This window comes from Oryctolagus cuniculus, chromosome 3 (genome assembly GCF_964237555.1).
Source record: "Oryctolagus cuniculus chromosome 3, mOryCun1.1, whole genome shotgun sequence".
Taxonomy (NCBI): Eukaryota; Metazoa; Chordata; class Mammalia; order Lagomorpha; family Leporidae; genus Oryctolagus; species Oryctolagus cuniculus.
In genome coordinates, this window is record NC_091434.1 from 115,937,342 (window position 1) to 115,953,820 (window position 16,479).

General features: G+C 40.2%; 1 long non-coding RNA gene across 3 annotated transcripts in view; it reads right to left on the minus strand.

Annotated features, from left to right (window-relative positions):
• LOC103348741 (uncharacterized) overlaps positions 1-16,479 on the minus strand; it is a 68,613-nt gene that overhangs the window by 27,401 nt on the left and 24,733 nt on the right. For 2 of the 3 annotated variants that reach the window (XR_011387323.1, XR_011387322.1), the window contains 2 exons: positions 735-800; positions 225-360 (listed from right to left, as the gene is read on the minus strand). This is a non-coding gene — a long non-coding RNA (uncharacterized lncRNA). Of the gene's footprint in view, positions 1-224; positions 361-734; positions 801-16,479 lie in introns of those variants that run through there. The other variant, XR_011387325.1, reaches the window with a different exon arrangement.

A 16,479-nucleotide genomic window follows, 5' to 3' on the forward strand; every position in this document is an offset into this window, starting at 1 on the left:
AGAAGCCAGACTCCACCCCCCTCCAGCCCCAACCACCACCCCGCAAATTGGAAGCAGAGTATGTTCGCACTCGAAATCCTGAGGGTTTGATTAGATTTTATAGTTGCTGTAGATTCTCGTCCTGCCACCCAATATATTGTGTGTTTAGCTGGAGACTCCTTTGTTTTGAACTAATGTCTTTATTTAAAACAAAAATGCAGAGCCTGGTTAGACAAATGCATAAACACATATCCAATTCAGAGGGACTCCTTCGAAGAGGCAGCCTCTCCTCTCCTGCTGTCAGTCGGTCCCTGCTGAGTTGTTTGATGCATTCACCGCATTTTATATTACTTAATGTGGCTTATGTATCTGCCAATAAATCTGAAATACAGGTCACAGAATATGTAGCTCAAGGAAATCCATAAAAGTAGTAGAGAGAGGCTTCACTAACTGCATCAGATTGCCAAAAGCTGAGGTCATTTCCTCTTGCTAAAAATGTAGAGCTTCATAAATTATTTTTATCACCTCCAGAGTCAAGCAAACAGTTTTGCACAGATGCCAAAGGGGTTTCATTGCTTTTTTTTTTTCGTCTTTAAGCTGAAAACATTTTTCTCAAGTCTTTTGCAAACTGTGCGCCTTCCCTCCCTCCTCCTACCCCGCCAGCATTGTTAACACCCTTGCACATTGCATGTAAATCCAGGAACATAAACACAATTACATCTGGCCAAGGTTTCCAGTGAAAGTGACACAAATACCTGAGATCCGAAGATGACTCTGACCTTGGTTTAATTATTCCCCATGATTGGAAGTTGACATTGTTCCTGGAATACATTTTTAAGGAGATGTTAGGTATGCAGAGACAGTAAAAATGAACAGCGAACATTCAGGAGAGAACTTTATAGAAAACACTACTGAATTAACTTACAGTACATTTGTTAAACATGAGCACCTCTAATAATGACATTTCATTTAACAATGCCCTTTGTCTTTTCAGTTCATCAGTTACCTATTTCAGTAATGAACTGCAGTCATACCATTCTGATTTTCTCCTAATGTAAAGGCTCAGCTCACTTCACCGCCAGTGAAGCATGATGCTATTATTCAGTTCCTGGCTTAGGAAAAAAGCTATAGAATATATCACAATTCTAATTGGCTAACAAATATTAAGCCCTATGATTGTTAAGGGCACCCAGTGATTCTGTTTAGCTTTTGATGGGAATAAGTAAAATAAAGAAGGGGAAACGGTTTGAAGGGGGTTGGGGGGAGGTTGGTATGTATACTTTATGAGCAGTAACCCAAGTATCCATTGAAAAAATATGATCACACATTATATTTAATAGCTCAAATGTTATCTTAATTCTTTATCAACAATTCATGCAGATAGCTTAATACCAAATATTTTAGTTAGGATTAACAATCTGTGAAACAGAAGGCTTAGCAAATGAGAGATGGAATTTGTTCTACCTGCAGCTGCAGAGAGGAGGCGAATGCAAGCTACTGGAAGGCTGGGTCATGCATGAGACATTCTTTTTCTGCCAAGTAAATGCAGGCAGATTTGGAAAATATTATGTCTATCGTAGCCCTGATTTATACTTCCCGTGGAAGGTAATGAAGCCTGTGTCCAAACTTATTTTTGTCCCTTTTGCAGAGGTTTCCTCAGAATGAAAGATAGGGTCCTGTTTTCCTTTTTCCTCGTGGCAGAATCCACTAAAGCATCTCTCCCCCCACCCCGCCCTTTTGAATCCACCAAAACATCTCATTAGTAAAGGCAAGGTTCAGCTCCTCATAATCTTTCCCAGCTGAGCCAAAGCTGCACAATTTACAATAGATCTTTGGAAAACTGCTTTTTACCGAGTGCTGCTGCATCTATAGATCTCTCTCTCAATTACCCACAGTAAATTTAGGCATTGTACAAGAGCAAATTTTACAGTCCATGAAGAGATGAAGTGAAATCTAGATGAAATTCATTGTGACAGATTCCCAGTTAGTGCTCTGATGTGTCTGTATTACAGAAGATAGACATTCTATTAGCATGGAAGCTCCCATAATGGACTGTGAATCATCTCAGGTAATAGAGATGCCAAGCAGAATGACTGAAAAGCACTATTGAATTCCATTAGAGCTCTTTGTTTTTAAATCAGTCATTTCTCGTGAATAACCAACTACACACTTCTTGACCCTATCTCCAACTGATAATTGTGGACTAATATTACAATACATTAATCTGAGTTACTGTGCAATTAACATTTCTGTTGCAGGCTGATTTGGGTTTCCTAAATGCAAAGGCCCTCTCCCTTGGAAGCTGGGGTTTGTAGTATAAATACACAGTTTCACAAATGGGCTCTTCCATCATGCCAGTTTTAGCTCTACTTCAACATCTCTAAAATTGTTCTTTGGTCATCCTATTTACCGGGATTTTGTCCAGCAATTCTGTGACTTTCTGCCCTTTTTCCTTTAATGATTTCCCCTACACCAGGTCAGACAACAGAGCAAAATAATAATCCCAAAGACAAGACTATAAGGAAACCATTTGAAATAAGCCAACTCAGCAAGTATTTTTATTTTTTATCTGAAATCATTAGGAAAATAAAGAACGGCACATTCTGCAGCATAAACAGTCTCCCCACCCCCCAATATATCAATCAAATATGATTGATCAGACACAGTGGATACTTAGATAATGAGTTCAAGGTTTCGGCTGGTGCAGAATGCTGAAGGCTTTGGGATGCCTGCATAATTACCATTGTACACTAGACTGAGTTGTATGAATTCTTCCGTTCAATTATAACATAAACATGAAGCACCTAGAACAGACAACCTGACCAAGCACATGTTTCTTAATTCACTACATTTTATATAAATGCAATAGCTTGTCACAAGGCAAAGCTGTGTCTGGCTAGAGGCTCTGAAGTTAGCATATATGCATTAAAAAAATTTCTTGTGCCTTCCACCTGATTTACATGGCATGAGAGAGGTAATTTTGAAAAGGGAGTGTGGCATCCAAAGCACAGCAACTTGGGTTGAATTACTTCAATATTCTCCCATAAATCCCCCGAGACAACTTTAAAAAGAGTCGACTTTACATCTTCTGTCTGTGATCATCTATTTCCACATCAGGAGGAACAACATTATCCTCATCTGCAGGAGGATCTGAGACTGGCGCCTCAACAAGAGGCTTTCTCCTTAATGTTGTAATGACAGGTGTAAGATTAACTTTGTTAGGTGTCTAGCCACTCATGCAAACTAAATTAAATTAATGGAACAAATTTCTCTCATAATTAAGATAAAAATTCATGTCAGCTGTAACCTTGCTGTACACTAATTATATACAAATGATTTATCATCTGCTTCGCCCAGAATATTAATCCTTACCTCATTGATAACTGCAGCCAGTGTTAAGAGATGAGAGTTGATTAACTATGACAGATTGGGCAACCACAGCCCTCACTGCCGGCGCTACCAGTGAAACCAATAACACTCAAGTAGCTCTCTGTGTTTAAAATGCATTCCCATGGAAACAGATGCATGCTTAATGAAGGATACTGAGATTATTTTCAATAATGACTGATATTGGAACAGTGGGCAGAGCTGATCAATAACAATTAACCACTTAGTCTGCTAAAGACATGGTTAGAGAAAGCAGGTTATTTACACATTAGTGGAACCTTATTCCAAGACGGGTGCTCCAGAATGTCTCTATGCTACACCGTTTCTTCTTTTTTTCCTGCCTGGGAGGGGTTCCATGGTGGGGAGATGGTATTGTGCCAAGCGCCCTCCTGTCGCCTCTTAGCGCCTGCTTATGAAATGAGTGATTGATGTTGCCAGCGGTTCTTTGGATGCTCTCAAGATAGCTGCCAAATGTATCAAGGAAAGTCCAAAAGCAACTGTGACCATGAAACTAATATTGCTTTGTAGGGATTTGGTTTGGTGGAAAACTTTACTGCCAAGGCGTAACTCAATTGTACAGAAAATTCTTTTGATCTCTCATTGTATGCTCTTTTATTTAATTTTAAAGAACCCAAGACGAGTCGTGCAGATATTTAAGGAAACCGTCTGCTTTGGACTCCTGTCATACTGGCTGGGAAGGGCTTTAATAACACAAATTTAATAATAGATATGGCTTTCAAAGCTATTTGGAAATTTGCACTTTTATTTTGTATTAATTTGAATCACCCCAGGAGTCGAGATCTTGTAATGCTAATTACTAATATAGACTCCCAGAATCCCTGCTCTGACAGGCAGCTTGGAGAAATCCCAACTCCCTGGGCCAAAAAGTGTTAATAAAAAGTGATTAGCTACTTAGGCCAAGTCATATTATAATAATGCATTATATTTCCCTTGAATGGGTGATGTGCATTCTCATTTCTCTGAATGGGGAAAATGGTCGAGGCAGATGAAAATTCAGGCATTTTAGCTGGCATTGTTACTAAAAGAATCAAGCATTAAAAAAAAATAGAATACTCCTTTTTCCACACTTCTTAGATTCCAAGACTCAGATCTGAGAATGCAACTAAACAGAAACATATTCCGTATATTTATCAGTCTAGTCATCTATAGTTTTCTGTTTTGCAAACCTGTATATGCACCGACGCAAGCGGCTAATGTCAACCCTAACATGATCCATGTGAGTTAAAAGTTTTAAGCTAAAGGAAAAGAATACAGCAGGTTTCTTCCTTTAGCCCTGTGGGGCAGATGTTCTCCACTGAAATCACCAGCCACAGGGTATCTGCAGCTGGGAAGCCACACAGTTGCTAATGAATTTGGAACATTTATGTGGCTGAACAAAAATGGATCCCAAACACCCCAAGCTAAGTGCAGCAAAGAAGAAATTGGCCGACACATTTCTATCAGGAAGGCAACCGGAATGTCAAACTCTTGAATGATATTGGCTGATCTCAGCCCCATTTTATCATCTCAGTAAAGAAATCTAGAGATGATAAACAGCCATAAATACTTGTAAAGAGTGCTCTATAAAAATCAAACACTAGATGTACCCCCACATATCCCTCCCATATTCACCATCCAATGCACCATTGGGAAAAAAAAAAAAAAAAAAACACAAAAATCGAAAAACTCCAACCCTAACCTTTTGCTAAATTTGCAAAAGGAAATGGAATTACATTTGACACAAAGGCAGAGATAATATTGTATTTTCTACCAGCAGGGACTAGAACGTTAGGAGGAAATGAAGCAGTGTTTCCAGGATGCAGGCTCATTAGTTGATGTCATTGTCCTTATTGGGGATCTGTTTACTATCTTTCATAAAACACCAGGATCTTCCACCAACATTGCAGACAGGAATTTTTACCAGAACTAAATCAGCTACCCCCCCTCCACCCTGGCTGGAAATGTAGTAGAGACAATTACCCTTTCTCTTTCGTCTGAACAACACAATTATTGGGAAGATAATAAGATTATCCAGGCTTTTGCTTCTTAAAATTATACTGAGGAACACCAACTTAATACCGCTTCTTATGCATTCGTCTTTAAAACAAATAAGGGAAGTAAAAATGTGCCTCTAAGCTAATGAGGACCATGAGACAGAGCCATAGATACGTTTTCTCACTTGCCTAATGAGCAAAGTGACAGACAGTGCAACAGTTCACACTTGAGTAATTCTCCAGTCATCAGCAACAGCAGTGGGGCCCCTCCTGCTGCAGTGGAGGAGGGGCGCTGGGAGATGTAATAAATAGACCCTGGCTTTGCTGGCCAGAGTAAGTTATCACTAAGAGCGAGGTCTTGGGGTACACTCCCCAAGGAAATTTAACCAGAAGAAAAAAGAAAAAGAGTCCATTGAAGCTATCTCCAGCCATAAGTTCAATTAGAATGAAATTAAAACAATGGTGGGGAGGAAGAGTCACCTCTTCATCAAGCCAGTTACTCAGAGCAGGTGGGATGGCCAGGAATCTAGAAGGTAAGGACCCTTCCCTGCTCGTGCCTCCCCACTAGTGTTGTTAATTTGTTTTAGGGTGCAGTGGACTTTGTTGATGGTACACAACAAAGTAGAGTTGCTCTAAGATCCCTCCTTTTCCAGGGGCATCTGGGAAGGGAACTCTAAGGAGGGAGCTTCTCTGTAGACTGGAGGACTGAATGGCGACAGGAGCTCCCCAGCAGCTGAGGGCCTCTCTCTTCCTCTAATATTCTCATTGGGATTTTTTTTCCAGGGGCTCTCACTCCTTGGAGGCCATGTGATTATAAGGTCCACCAACCTGCTGATATAGCCACACTATTTTTAAATGTTTTATTTATTTATTTGAGAGAGAGAGAGAGAGAGAGCAAGCGAGCAAGCGAGCAAGTGCTTCCATCTCCTGGTTCACTCCCTATATGCCCACAATGGAATCCAGGAGCCAGGAATCCAATCCAGGTCTCCCACATGGTGGCAGGGACTCTATCGCTGGGGCCATCATTGCTACTTCTGAGGGTCTGTATTAGCATGAGGTTGGAATCAGCAACCCGAGGTGCTTATTAAACCCAGGCATTGTGAGATAAGATACACGCATCTTAACCGCTAAGACAAACACCTGTCCCTTAAAACAGATGTTTCTTGCCCATTATCAACAATTTATCCCTGGGCACCAGCAAGCAGGTGTGACTCAAAGAACAAAACTCAATACCATGGCTCTCAGGACACCAAAAATTCAGTATATTCGGTCTTCAGTGTTTGTTTTGATGTCCCTTATATTACATGTACTTACATTCTTAAACACGGCTTAAAATATATAACACAATTTGTATCTTTTTATCTCTAGTGTTTTAATCTCCAGAGTTCCTTCCAAACTCCAGTGGGCTGATTCCAGCATTTAGAAGAGGAGCGAGTTTAACATGGCCAGCACTCCATCTTTTAGAGCTTCTTTACTTTATTCAAATTACTAATCATTTAGAACATCACTAAAAGCCTTTCTCCCTCGCTCCCCATGCATGCTTAACCTAATTAACTATAAATGAGGAAAATGCTATCCACATTAAAAGAAAATGTTAACCTATAAATTATCCCACTCTTTCTGGTGAGGCTAAGAACTTCTTTGGAAAGCTCAGCTGCGAGGGTAGATTTTCACTTCATATCAGCGTATTTCAAAATGTTTGAGGAAAAGGGAATTAAAAGATATTAATTCTAGTGCAAAATTCTTGAAAAACATGCACATAAGGAGTCTTAAAAAGTCCACAAAAATATTAATTATAAAAACCTATGCATAGAGTTCAATTTTTTGCACCAAAATAAATTTCTTTTCATCTCATTTTCCCATGAACTTCTTTTAGTGCCCTCATATGCATCCAATGCCTTCTCTCACTAGACTGGGCCACAGAATCTCCCCTTCATGGTGAATCCCTTTCTCTGTATTTATTGTGAAGTCATATATATTTTTGTAATGTGATTCTTTTTGTGTTTGCAAAAATGCTCTCACTAAACTCTAATAAACTGAAAAGCATACAAAATGCTCTCAAGAACCCAATGGGGTAGAAATGTGGCAAGTGACATCCTGGATGTTTGCCTCAGTGTGAGAAATTTCAATCCTCATCCACCTCAATGGGGAGAATCAGCCATACAAAACCAAGTACCTATATATAAAGTTAATTCAAAACAAATCTTAATGAAGAATGGGATGGGAGAGGGAAGAGGAGGTGGGATGGGAGTTGGGGGGAGGGTAGGTATAGGGGAAAGAACCACTATATTCCTAAAGCTGTACTTGTGAAATCTGTATTCACTAAATAAAAGTTTTCTTAAAGGAAGGAAGGAAGGAAGGAAGGAAGGAAGGAAGGAAGGAAGGAAGGAAGGAAGGAAGGGAGAGAGAGGAAGAGCGAAAGAGAAGAAGAGAAGAGAAGAGAAGAGAAGAGAAGAGAAGAGAAGAGAAGAGAAGAGAAGAGAAGAGAAGAGAAGAGAAAAAGAAAAAACAAATACCTGGAGAGGCTCAGTTCACAGATCCCAAAATGTTCTCCCTGTAGCTAACCTTACCCAATCTTGTTTCATGATACCTTCCCTATGAGCCATTGTGTTGGATAAGCCAACATAAATGGGGCAGTTGTCTTGGAAACTTGTTAGAAGGAGTACCCATTGGAGTGGCCTGATTATTAAGAGGCCCACATCCCACATCAAAGTGCCCAAGTTCAACCCAGGCAAGTGACTCCAGCTTCCTGCTAATGCAGCCCCTGGGAGGCAGCAGTAATTACTCAAGTGACTGGATTCTTAGTACCCATGTGGGAGATATGACTCCCATGCGGGACTCTCAGCTTCTATTGTAGGAATTTGGGGGAGAACCCAGTGGATAGGAGTTCGCTTGATCGATCTCTCTCTCTCTCTCTCTCTCCCAATGACAAAAAAGAAAGAGTACTAATTAATACATTAACCTGGAAGCCCATATTCATTTATCAAATCCTAGATTTGACCTTTGAGAGCTGAGGGTAGGCCTCTGGCAGAACAGAGTGTGTGGACAGCGAATTGGTCATGGGGCAGGAGGAGAGTCCAGGAAGGTAGATCATCCCAGGGAAGCTGTTGGAGGAAGACCTTGAGTGGCTAATGGGTTCAAGTGTGAAGGCCAAGTGACAGGGACAAAGAGGTGAGGAAAAGGGGCAGCAATGCCCAAAGCTGAAATTTCCACTCTTCAACTTTGTTCATAGTTGGCTGTACTTTTAATACACGTAATGTATTAGTGTAGACAATCCTGAGGATGTCGTAAAAGGAAAATGCAGCTGGCAGAGACAACTGCTTGTTCCCTTGTCTGTGATCCCCACCCCTGCCCTGCTGACCTCAGTTAACATTTACTATGATTGTAGAGTTCATAAAAAATTCCAGCTAATTTCTATAGCTCTGGGGGAAACTCTAATTGTTGGAGATATTGACAGAAGGTCACTGCCCCCTAACCTGGGCCTCCATTCCCACCACATGCTGCATGGTGGGGAGTAGCAGAGACTGAGATCAGGCATCAAGCATATGTCTTAGTCCAAGCAGACTTAATAACGACATGAACAGCCAATTCTTGATTGTTCACACTAACAGTCTGTGACCCAGACCCAGGTAATCCCAAATATTAGAAAATCCAAGAGGAATTTCTCTTTGATTTTTGGAATATACTCTGATTTTTCCAGCTGCAGATCTCCTCTCTGACTTATGCTTTCCTTGGTTGAATATTAAGAATCATTTATGTTCCTTTAGTTGGGCACTTGGTCTGAGCAATGGCTTGAAGTCAATTTTAGATTGAAAATTTGCCTACTCCATAGACAAATGATTCCCTTGCAAGCAGTTGAATTTGACAGTATCATATATTGCATAAAGAATCATCTGTCCAGGCTATGTTGTTAATTCATTCATTCATTCATCCATTCAACACACAGGCATTGAGCTCCTACTGTGTTCTAGGACTGTACAAAGAATTAGGGCTATGGAAATGAAAGATTGAGTCCCAGCTCTTGTCAGGGGTGGGAGGGTGGTATCTTTAACTGGGGCTGAATGGGATAAATTTTAGTGTCTTCCTCTGGACCTGCAAATGCCCACTGCATATTCACTTATCATTTCCATTTTCAGCTTCTCATCTATCGAGTTCCTCTTTCTTGAAAAAATTTCAGTATTTTGGAGGAGTAATCGTAGGTGATTCTAAGGCTGGGCAGGGCTTTCTAGAGATAGAAAGAAACCATGTCACTTCTGTCCTTGAGCTCCAGAGATACTGAAAATAAAAGAGATGCCAAGACAGGAATACAAATATATGGTAGTTTTAAAACATTTACATTTAACAAATTAACATTTTATTTATTTTCTTTTTTTTATTATTTTTTTTTTTGACAGGCAGAGTGGACAGTGAGAGAGAGAGACAGAGAGAAAGGTCTTCCTTTTTGCCGTTGGTTCACCCTCCAATGGCCACCGCGGCTGGCGCGCTGCGGCCAGCGCAACGCGCTGATCCGATGGCAGGAGCCAGGTACTTATCCTGGTCTCCCATGGGGTGCAGGGCCCAAGTACTTGGGCCATCCTCCACTGACTCCCTGGCCACAGCAGAGAGCTGGCTGGAAGAGGGGCAACCGGGACAGAATCCGGCGCCCCGACCGGGTCTAGAACCCGGTGTGCTGGCGCCGCAAGGCAGAGGATTAGCCTAGTGAGCCGCGGTGCCGGCCCAAATTAACATTTTAACACTTAAAAAGTAGAGTGTTTTTACAGCTTCATTTGGAGAAAATGTCAAAAGTCTAAATGCCAGGCCCTTCCTGAGGGTGGGCTCTGATTTCTCTCCCTCCTCTTCCTCACTCAATCCTTGCCAAGATAAACCCTGGTTGTGGGGACAAAGGTCTAAATGGGATTGCATGGGGAGTCATTTTAATGCTCCGACGACCTCTGCAGACATGATGCATCATTGGCCCATGGCTCTGTGCTCTGTGGTCACAGGGAATACCTCTCAGCAAGGCACATACATCTTAAAAGCTTTGGCTTAAAAAGGCATCCAGTCAAGGCATTCCTACAAAGTCCATTTGCTCCATGGCATCAAAAGAACTCTGATAGAGCACTTGAACACCATTCTATTAAGCCATCCTCCCCACCCCAACCACTGCACACACTACTATGAATCCTCAATGCTGTTTCTCAAAAGCCAATGGAAGATCAGGGATGTCTGACAATATGAAAACTGGAGATAAGAGCCAGCCATTGCCACTCACTTTGAATTTTTCTGTTTTTGAAGGTAAAACAATAAAGAAAACAAAGTAAGTTTTTGGTGACATCTCATCCACTTTATTTATTATCATGGATGCTATTTAGTTAATTTTATCCTAATACTCATTGTTTATTAACACCTTTTTTGAAATGCTCTCCTGGAGAAAATCAACAAGATGTTTGTAAACTGATTCTTCAGATAATATGCAGACTAGGAGGCATCTTCTGTCTGTGTCTTTCTTTTATCTAAATGTTCAAGGTTGCTAATGTTCTGACTTAGAATTATTAACTCCTACAACTCCCGGGGGCCCAGAAATGCAGAGTAGTTTTGGATGCATGGGATGGAAAAGGCCTTGGGCTACCTTATGGCTAATTTGATATATTTGAATTATCTGTTTAGTAGCCAGGTATTTTAGATGGTCTGTGTTGCTATGCAAAATACTTGAAGCTGGGTCCTTTATAAAGGTAAGTGGTTTATTTAATTAACAGTTCTGGAGGTTGAAGAAAATGGTGCTGTCTAGGAGGGACTCATGACAGATGGCATCACAATAGTGACGGCATATGCAGAAGAGATCACAGGACAGGAAGCCAGGACTGTGGAGAGGGCCAGGCTCCCTCTTTTTATGACAACCTACTCTCTCAGGAACACATTTACTTCGCTCAGGCTTGATCCACTCCCACAAGACAGCATTAATCCATCATGAAGGGGGTGGGGTACTGTGGACTCCATGATCTGATCACCTTCTGCTAGATCCCACTTCTTTTTTTGTTTGTTTATTTGTTTGTTAAATTTTTTATTAGAAAGCCTTTATTTAATAAATACAAATTTCATAAGTATAACTTTTGGATTATAGTGGTTCTTCACCCAATACCCACCCTCCTACCCCCAAACCATTCACCTCCTACTCCCTTTCCCAACCCATTCCTCATTAAGGTTCATTTTTAACTATCTTTATATACAGAAGATCAACTCTATACTTAGTAAAGATTTCAACAGTTTGCACCCACACAGAAACACAAAGTGTAAAGTGCTGTTTGAAGACTAGTTTTACTGTTAATTCTAATAGTACAACACATTAAGGACAGAGATCCTACATGGGGAGCAAGTGCATAGTGACTCTTGTTGTTAACAATTGACACTCTTATTTATTACATCAGTGATCATCCGAGGCTCTTGTCATGAGCTGCCAAGGCTATGAAAGCCTCTTGAGTCCACAAACACTGACATTATTTAGACAAGTCCATAACCAAAGTGGAAGTTCTCTTCTCCTTTCATAGAAAGGTACTTCCTTCTTTGATGGCCCCTTTTTTCCACCAGGATCTCACTCACAGAGATCTTTCATTTAGGTCATTTTTTGCCACAGTCTGGCTTCCCATGCCTGAAATGCTCTCATGGGCTTTTAAGCCAGATCAGAATGCCTTAAGGGCTGATTCTGAGGCCAGAGTGCTATTTAGGGCATTTGTCATTCTATGAGTCTGCTTTGTGTCCTGCTTCCCATGTTGGATCATTCTCTCCTTTTTAATTATATCAATTATTATTAGCAGATACTTGGTCTTATTCATGTAATCCCTTTGACACTTAATCCTATCTTTATGATCAGTTATGAACTTAAACTGATTACTTTAACCAGTAAGATGACATTGGTACCTGCCAACTTAATGGGATTTGGAGTCCCAAGGCAAGTTTTTAGCTTCACCTTTAGGGGTAAGTCCAAGGGAACGTGTGCCAAACTGTACATCTCCTCCCTCTCTTTCTTTTTCTTCTAGTTGTTTCCAAAAGGAGTGACTCACAAGGCATACAGACTGGAACTGAAAGGTTCATGGCTACTAAAAGGACATTCAAAAAACAACCTTTTAATAGACACATTTTCCACAAGGAATCTGGGGTTCAGAGGCAGTTTCTTGTCCAGTGATTTTGTGTATGTGTGTGTGTGCGTGTGTGTGTGTGTGTGTGTGTGTGTATGAACGTGTGAAGGTTTGTAGGTTGGAAGTCATAAGGAGGCTAGCAAGAACAGCTTGATTGTGGTTGTTCCCATTCTTATTTTTAACAGGGATCAGTTTTCAATTGGATTTAAACACCTAAGAATAATTCTGTGTTAAGTAAAGAGTACAATCAGTGGTTAAGTAGAAAAAGAAGATACTAAAAAGAATAAAATAGTAAGCTGTTCCTCAACAGTCAGGACAAGGGCTGATCAAATCATTGCTTCTCATAGTGTCAGTTTCACTTCTACAGGTTTCCTTTTAGGTTGCTCAGCTAGTTGTCACAGATCACAGAGAACATATGATATTTGTCCCTTTGGAACCTTAGGCCCCACTTCTTAAAAGTCTCACCACTTTTCAATACTTTTCTCACCACTGGGGATTGAACATCCAGCATAGGGAACCCATGGGGGACAAACCACATCCAAACAAAAGCACCTGAGCTCTGGCCTTGGCTCTGCTCATGGCCCTCTGTAGAAACAACTTGGCCATTTGCTTGCTGGCAAAATGAATGAGGCATCACCTTTTTAAAAATATTTCCTTCTTAAATATCCCAATTCTTCATTGCAAAAATTTCCCCTCCTCCTTTGCCTTCTACTTTATTTTTCTTTTCTATTTCCAGTAGCAAGCTCTTTTTCTTCTAGTTGTTTCCAAAAGGAGTGACTCACAAGGCATACAGACTGGAACTGAAAGGTTCATGGCTACTAAAAGGACATTCAAAAAACAACCTTTTAATAGACACATTTTCCATAGGGAATCTGGGGTTCAGAGGCAGATTCTTATCCAGTGATTTTGTGTTTGTGTGTGTGTGTGGTGTGTGTGTATGAATGTGTGAAGGTTGGTAGGTTGGAAGTCATAAGAAGGCTAGCAAGAACAGCTTGTGTTGCGGCTGTGAGGAAACAGAAGATGAGAGAAGTCTATGAGATATTTGGCAATATCTTAGACTTCTACCCTCTAGACACTACTAGTATTCCAGTTGTGATGACCAAAAATGTCTCTGCAGGTTTAGACTTTTGGCACAGCATTTAATACGGCACTTGTGACATTCTTATCCAATATCAGAGTTGCATGGGTTCAAGCCCTGGTCCCACTTTGGATTCCAGCTTCCTGCCTATGTGCACATTGGTAGGCAGTAGGTGATGGCTTAAGTACTTGAGTCCTTGTCATCCATGTGTGAGGTCCAGACTGAATTCCAGGACTCCCGGCTTTGGCCTGTCCCGGTCCTGCAGGGTGCAGGCATTTGGGAAGTGAGCCAGCGGATGGGATTTCTCTCTCTCTCTCTGCCTTTCAAATAAATAAAAAAAGTTTAAAGTCTCTGCACATTGTCAAACGGCTGTGTTTGAGAACACTAGTAGAGAACAAAGGTAAGTGTCCACAGGACTGAACCCTGAGGTCCCCAATATTTAAGAGAAAAGCAGAGAAAGAGAAGTTTTGTTCTGATTCACTCTCCATTTCTCATCATGCTATTACCCCCTACTTCCTATTAAATTTAGGATTAAAAACATGTCAGAACATGGCTACAAACCCCCAGACAGTCAGGACTTTCCCTCTTTGGTGTTTCCACCCTCAAACTACAGCTACCTGACTACATCAAAGCCTTCCCATTGAGCTGCATCTCTCTCTTGTATCTTCAACAAAGTTTTGAAGTTGTTCATTTGTTTAGTGAGTTCATGAACATTAGTCTCTTTCTGTATGTCAGATTTTATGCTAGGCATCTAAGGTAAACTACTCAGTAAATCAGTCGTGGTACCTGATTCATGTACTATCTTATTTTGTAGTTCTATTAATTTGGTACAATTATTTTCCCATTGTATGGGGGAGAAATTGTGATATTGGAAGCTTAAACAAATTCCTGATGATCATACATCCAGGAAGTTGGTTATAGAGCAGTTATTCAAACACAGGAATGACAGGCAAGTTATTAACCATTATAATGTATTATTTTAGAAGATAAGAGATTAAGTTGGGCTAGTGTGTCAGCCTAAGAGGTAATATATCTATTGGTGAATGCTACAGATACTAATGGATGCAGCAGCATCCGTAATAAATTGGGCCAGATGTTGTTTAAAGTGCTACCTATATGCTCTCTCTAATCCTTAAAGTGTCTCTATTGATAGGTACAATCCTCACTTTACAGGTGGGCCAGCACAGGCACAGGTAGGAGGCAGAGACCATACAGAGGGCAGAGGCAGGTGGGACATTTGAAAACTTTCCATCTCCTAAACTTTTAAAAGTGTAACTTTTAAAAAGTATTTTAAAGATGAGAAAACTTTGTGAATTCAGACTCAATAAATCCAGACTTTGTAATATTGAGACACTGATTCTTAGACTTTTATATCTTAAAAAGACCTGAGAGATCACCTAGTATAAGCTCTTCATAGGGCTTCTGATTGGGTATAAAACTGGATTAATCTTAGATAGCTCAAAACCTTTATTTAATTTTTATAATGTTATAATTTATAGGCTAATCACAAATTATCATTTCAAAAACTTAATTTAAATAAGCAACCACTTTTTCACTTGTAACTTCATTTGGAAGAAAGTTATTTTCCCTATGAAGAGTTTACATTTGTAATAATTACTAATTCAGAAAGGAGTTCCTCGACAAGGTCCTTCTTAGAGGAGGAATGAGATATAACTGAAATTTTATGATGCCAAGAAATATCAGAACCTGAGGTGTATGCCTATTCCAGAGCAGAAAATCACATTCCCAAAGAGAGAAAAAAACGTTGTCTCTTCTTTCTTGCTACCTCCCTCTCTCTATTTCCTTTAATTCTTTCTCATTCAGTGTTGCATTCTACTACCTTGGTCTAGGCAGGACAGATCATATTTAAATCTTTTGTCCTTTGGTCATCCATAGGCCCTAGAATGCTTCCAGCTCCTCTGGCCACTCAGAGTAACTTTAAGTAGAAAACATGATGTTAGTAGTGAGATTGAAGGGTCACCTGAATTTATTTCAGTGTGGGGACCCCAACTCCCCAGGGAAAATGTCTGCAAAGATATCACTGGGATTTCAGAGGAAAATATTATGTTCTAACCTTTTAAAAATTAATCCAACTATTAACGAGGATCCCAACTGTATTTCATTCAGGCCATAATCTGAAAGGTATGATGATTAAACCAAGACAAATGTAGTGTCATAAGCAAATGTCATGCCATAGATTTACCTACCAACAAGACATTGGCATGGTTCAGGTCAGAGGTTAATTAAAGACATTGAAAGGTCATTCTGTGATTAGGTGAAAGCAGAGTTTTAATAGGGTATCAGTCCGACCTACAGTGACAGAAGATTTATGCCAGCCGTGATGACATCGCCACGAATCCTGCTGATAACAAGAGCCTCAATATTGGACTGAACAGAATGATGAATGGAGCACACGTCTCCTCACACTTCTCATTACAAGCTCTTTCACTCCTGGTGGCACTTGGCGGCATTTATTTACTGTGGTTTGAAGGTGTGGGACAGCAGCACAGTCTATCTAATACTTTTCAATGTAGACTTGTGATATAAAAATGAAACAAGAGATAAGATTAGGTCTTTGAATAATTGCACAGCTTTTCTTCCAAGATTATATTCGCCAGTACTAACATTATTCTCCACTTCGTGTTCTTCCATTACGTGAACAGTTCAAGAAAATTAATTGTCTGAGGCAGAGGGTCAGAGGGAAAAAATTACTGATAAGCATTAAACATGCTATAAAATAGCACCTTGCCACATTTTGCCTTCCCTAGCATCCCTATATGTGAACAAAAGATAATACCAAAAAAAAAAAAAAAAAGATATACACATTGCCACATATGCCATATTTAGACTTGCTTAAGTGCTATGCTTATTTGGATTAGATTAGGTCAAGGATCTAGAAAGAAAGCCCAGTAAGTGAAGAATAAATAAA